Here is a 6344-nt window from a genome sequence, read left to right on the forward strand (position 1 = left end):
TTGAAGATGTATATCTGATTTTGGTTGGTTTTGCTTAAACAATCATAAAAAGTGAGAAAATAATTTGTTGTCTATAAAACGTTTCTTATACAATTTAGAGAAAAATAGTTCAACTAAAAGTGGTAGATCTTAAACAATTCTTTACAACTTACAATTGTGAGTTTCTAAATTAAAATGCATGAACAATATTGACCGAGATAATTGCAAAAAGTTCTTATTTTTGCAGTAATTTTTAAATGTTAATAACTTTGTTTTTTGCATAATGAGATGTAATATATACTTGAAATTATAGCAATAAATAAATTACTGAAGTGTGCTAAATCTCAACTAGCTCGACCCGGAGTTCGTTTATTCCAGAGTGCGATTATTTAAACAACTGTACTTGCCCAAAAAGTGAGTCTAGAGGCATTTAGGACATCGCAAAAACATAAACATTTTATTAAAATTGTTATTAAAACAGCAATTGAAAAAGGACTGACTTTTTAACTTATACACAGTTACAGTAACTTTGTTATTTTTTATGTCACCCGCTTGTAAGTAGGTTCACTTACGGATAGTGATAAAAAATCTTAAAAAATATAACCTTCTGTGACCAATACAAACAAAGATGTCAATTTTTATTCTTAAATCATGATTCTATTGTTTTTAACATTAAGAGTTGAAAATTGAACATATTATAAACGAATATCTAAATTTTATGATCCATTTTATATATGGCACATACCGAGGAGTAAAAAGGTATAACCCGTTAAAATGATACCGTCTGTCCGAACTCGTTTTTTTTTTAATGGAACTTCAAATTGGAGCACGCTGAAAAAATTTGTAATATGTTGGTTTATATGGTAAGCAGCAACTTGATTTTTTTTATTACAGTAGCTCGATAAAATAATAAGAACTGTACTATTTTCACCTACCGTAAAAATCGAAAAATCCCGGAAAAATTAGTTAAATTTTTCCATAAAAAAGTCAATATTTACTATTATTTCGTAAGTATTATTTACATTTAATTGATTAATGTATATTATTTATATAAATATATACTAATTATTATTAACTCTTCTTTTAAAGTACTAAAAAATTTGTTTCGATTTGTTTTTTAAAACCATTTATACAGAGAGTTTGCTTAAGTATACTGCCGTCCTCATTTAAAACGCGGTATCTGCACAAAAATTGAAAATTGAGTTTTTGCTATATGTGGATTCCTTGTGACCTTATTTATTTTGCAATGTCCAAAATCAGTATTATTTTGTTTACTAGCAAAGTAAAGAAATTGGCATATGCTGTATGTGCCAAATTTCAATAGTTGCTTAATTAAAATGCGGTATCTACAAAGTACTCAACTAAAAAGAGGTATGTGCTAGCGAGTATCTTGTACTTGCTGCGTTTTAATTGAGCACAGGGCATTTACCGCGTTTTCATCGAGCCTCGTGTTGCAAAAATCTCATATTCGTTCAGTCGTATGTGCATTGCATTTAAGAACTGTTGATTTCTTAAATTTTGCTTTGAATTTGGCGCTTGTTTTGTGGTATTTTGTGTTAATTTTTGTTGCTGTTCTAATATAATAATATGGGTGGACAACTGTGCCAGCCAGAACAAGAATTGGACTTTATTAACTTTATTAGTTAAAATGATAAATTCTAACGAAATACAAGCCGAAAAAATAACTTTTAACTACTTCGAACCTGGACATACTTTTATGTCCATGATAGTTTTCATCACCAAATCGAACTCTCGGTTCCTTACAAATGATAACGGTAGTGACGAGAAGAGAGATACATCATAATTGTTTGCTTATAGTTGGTTTTAAGTTAATTATTTTTTCCTTTTTTAAATACACCTATTATTTGTATTTTGAACATTTATGTATTTTGCGTACATAATAAACAATTATAAGCCATTTATTTTTCTTTTTTGGAAACTGTACTTCCTTGTAAAATATCCTATTTATAAATGTGTCGCCCAGTTCCATAATCAGTTAAATCCAAAATTTAAAAAAATGGACGTTATGATTTCAATGAATTCTTTGTTAGTCTCCTTACATGTGTGTATCTTCAAACTGTTCCAAACTCAGTTACATTGCGTTGAAAATACCGGCTGAAAAGTTCGGACTGTTCCAAAAGCAGTTAAATGTATTCGGTGGTCGGTTTCAAAACCAGTTAAATCTGTCACGGTGTCAAAACAAGTTAAAAGAAATACTAAACCCACATGACCATGAGTTCGGTGCCACAGCCACTGTTAGTTACAAATCGACCACCGAAGCAGGTAGTTAAACATTTTTTGTGAGAAATAGAAGCGCTTGTATTGTAGTATTGAGACAAACCTAAAAGCATAACACTATTTTTTTTTTCAAAACATTAAAATAAACCATAACAGGTGCTTTTACTATCCGATACAGTTCTTAATATCATGGAGGGGCCAGCGGAAAATCCTGAAATCGTTGATAATGTTGAAGTAATAGCAGAGGCAACTGGTTCTTTGGCCAAAAAACGAAAAAGCAATCCTTCCACTTGGAAAAAAACCATTGCAAAAGTATCTAGGTAAGTTAATTGTAATTATTATAATAAAAATTTATACAGTGTTTCGTCAATATGCCAACAACCTTCATTATTTTACAGTGACGTAGAAGTTATTGGGATAAAAACCCAAAATTTACTCTGTATCTGCGCCTCTGGAAATGATCAATTTAAAAAAAAAATGCTTGTTTTATCAAGTAGTACTAGTATACAAACTTTCATCATATCTACAGTAGGTACTAAAATTTTAAGAGATATCGGCAAACAATACAAAAAAAGTATCTCAACAACGACACATTTTGAATGGTATGTTAACATAACCATTTTTAATGTTTTTTAGAGGTATACTTTTATCCCCTGAAATTTATTGGCACATTTACGAGACACCTTTTATAATCCGTTATTATTCGTCTTTACTTATACCTTTAGATTCAGGCTAATCTTTCCTAAACTCTCATAACGTCAACTACAGCGAAAGCGATTAGGTAACTGAAAGTGTAACAAATTTGTTTTTTTAGGCACCGTCCAAAGGGATTTCCTCAAATGCCAAACTGCAAACATTTAAGCAAAAGCAAGTATCGATGCTCAGAGCTTTCCTTGCAAGACGTAACAAAAATCCATCGCAGATATTACAAAGATGCGGACCTACAATCGAAGACACAATTTATTCTGCAACATGTTATGGTTTTTTCTGCAAAAAGAACCCGGATTCGTACCTCAAAAAGAATGGTAAGCACTAGTTTCTACTTACCTAAGCAAAGACACAATAAAACAGAAAATATTAAAGTGTGTCGAGCGGCATTACTTGCAATACTCCAAGAAAGTCGAAACCGGGTGCAGTTACTTTGCCAAAAATTTCTTCAGACAGGTGTACTCCCATCTGAAACTCGTGGAGGAGCCCGCCACGTTGAAAAGTTTAACACAAAGAAAGAAAGCATCAAAACTTTTATATCTTTCTGCACTGGTACAAAATCTTTTGTACCAGTGCAGAAACACTACTGTAGAGCAAAGAACAAACACAGATAATATCTTCCGAGTGAACTGAGCATTAAAAAAATGTGGTATATGTACAGTGAGCAACATCCAACTCCCAAATTAACATGCAAGTATGATTTCTTCAGAAACGTGTTTGCCACCAATTTTAATATCGGGTTTGATACCCCATACACTGATAAGTGTTCTACATGTATACGACTTGAATGCGAGACAGCAACCGAAAAGGATGGTGACAAACGAGCAGCTTTAAAATTGGAGTTGAAAGTCCATAAAGTTCGTGCTGAGAAATTTTATATGTTCTTACGAGAGAACAATGATAACGAGCTTGTGTTCAGCTATGACTGCCAAAAAAACTTGGTGTTGCCTAAAATACCTGATCAGGCTGCGTACTATAAGCGTCAGTTGTATCTTTATAACTTTGTTATATGTGAGGGGCACTCCAAAGCCACACGAAATTGCCACAACACATTCTCCTATCTTTGGACAGAAAACCAGTATCAAAAGGGATCCAATCAAATAGCATCTGCTTTGTACCATAGATTACAGAACTCGAACTTTGAAAATGTCACCACAGTCAAACTCTTTTCTGATGGTTGTGGGGGACAAAATAAAAACACCATTGTTGTTGGTATGCTTATCAGTTGGCTTATTAAGGATGCTCCTCGTAACGTGAATAAGGTGGTACTATACTTTCCTGTAGTCGGACATTCGTTCATCCCGCCAGACCGAGTCTTTGGAATTTTAGAAAGACAGTTTCAAAATTTCAGTGTTATCAACAATCCAGACGAATACACTGATATCATTAAAAATACCTGTACTGTGATAAAGCTGGGTGCAGACTGCTCTGTCAGTAACTGGAAAAGTGTCACAGAAGCTGTGGTAAAACCTCCAGGACAGTGGCATTTCCAATTTCAAAAAGCTAAAAAATTCATTTTCACACGATCTACAAGAAATCCAAACACAGCTTTGATCCAAGGAGAGGCCAACTACAACTTTGAAACGGGTGAGCCCAAGTCAGTTTTAAAAAGAGGAAAAGTTTTCGGAAATCAAGCTGTTCCGGAAATACCAGAAGGTGTGGCAGTTAAAGACGCGAAAATTAAAGATATAAAGTATTTATTGGATCTCCATTATGGAACAGACTGGAAAAACAACCAGAAGTTAAAGTTTTTTGAGGAAATGTTGCAACAACCAATCGATCCTGTAGATGACGAAGAAGATGATTTTGAACTGAATGCTGAGGACGAATCTATTGATTAAAAAAATAGACACCAAATACTATTAAAAAAATGTACGAATAAAACTTTTCAGTAAAAATTGCTTCATTATTGTAACAATCTAACTAAAGCAAAAATTTTGCCCTCACAACAATATAATACTATGACATAATAGTTTCAAAAGTAGTTAAATCCTATTACTGTTCCAAAATCAGCTATAATAAATTTTTAATATTTTACAGTGCCTACATTTTTTCTTTAATTTTATACAATTTTTATTAGGAAAAAGCTTTATTTTTTAATTTTTTTTGATAACAACTTTATCACGTTCCCTATGACGGTAGGTACACAACTAGTTATTGGCCTATTCCCACAAATTTTTTCAAGTGGATTTAACTGATTTTGGAAATGGGTGACTCAAATAAAATGCAGATACGGCACTATTTCTGATCCAGTTTAATATGTCCGCTGCTCAATTAGAACACGGTATATGCCTTTTTTATTTACAGGTTTGATAAAAACATGATTTTTTTTAAGAATATATTTTTAAATAAAGTTTAACTATCATTAGAACATGTTTTGCGTTAAGAAGTTATCAAAACATATAGAGTCCAGAGTCCGCGTTTTATTTGAGGACGGCAGTATAGTCTGCCATACAATCCACCGACAATGAGATAGCAGAACAAATCTGACAAAAGACATCAAAGATCGTAAGAACTGTCATACCGTCCAGATATAACCTAACCAAAGTAGAAAGAGAGACCATAAAATACTTAATGACAACGATAACATTATTATCAAATTGGCAAACAAAGGAAACGCAACCGTAGTACGACTATAAGTCCAAAATAAATAGTATTCTTGAAGATCCCAAAATTAAATTATACTTTACTGTAAAAGGTTAAAAAGGACCTAATTTCACGTGAAACCCAAGCAGATGTCCAAAATTACACGACTTGCCCAAAATCACAAGCAATATGCTCCTCCCAGATTGATGTAAGTGCGTTGAACTGAACTCTATACAAACTAGATCTCTATACAAAATACCTTTCCATAAAACTACAGCCGTTAGTCGAAAAAGCGCCATCATGTTTTCGAAATTCGCAGCATCTAATTCAAATCCTTTTAGCACAGTCCGCAGAACAAGGTGACATTTTAGTCAGTTTCGATGTTAAATCTCTATATCTTAATATCCCCGATTGACGAAGAGCTAAATTCAATTTCCACGAATGAAGACAGCAAGTAATATAATATTTGTGAAACGCTGTCTGAAGAATGTTTATTTCTCTTAAAATAAGCAGATATGCAGACAAATTGAAGGCGCAGCCATACGATCTTCACTATCTCCTGCCATAGCGAACCGCTACATGACACATTTCGAGAAAAAAGCTCTATATAAAAAGATGACGATATCAAACAGAAATTATGAATTCGATACGTTGATAATATTCTCGTCATTTGATCCCACAGGATAGATAAACTCCATGACCTAATCCAAAATCCAATTTACACTAGAATTAGAAGACAAAAACAACTCCCGTGTCTAGATGTATTGACAACTAAGCGACAGGATGGAACACTGGGATATACATAATATATATATATATATATATATATATAT

The sequence above is a fragment of the Diabrotica undecimpunctata genome, chromosome 5 (assembly GCF_040954645.1).
Source record: "Diabrotica undecimpunctata isolate CICGRU chromosome 5, icDiaUnde3, whole genome shotgun sequence".
In the NCBI taxonomy this organism is placed as follows: Eukaryota; Metazoa; Arthropoda; class Insecta; order Coleoptera; family Chrysomelidae; genus Diabrotica; species Diabrotica undecimpunctata.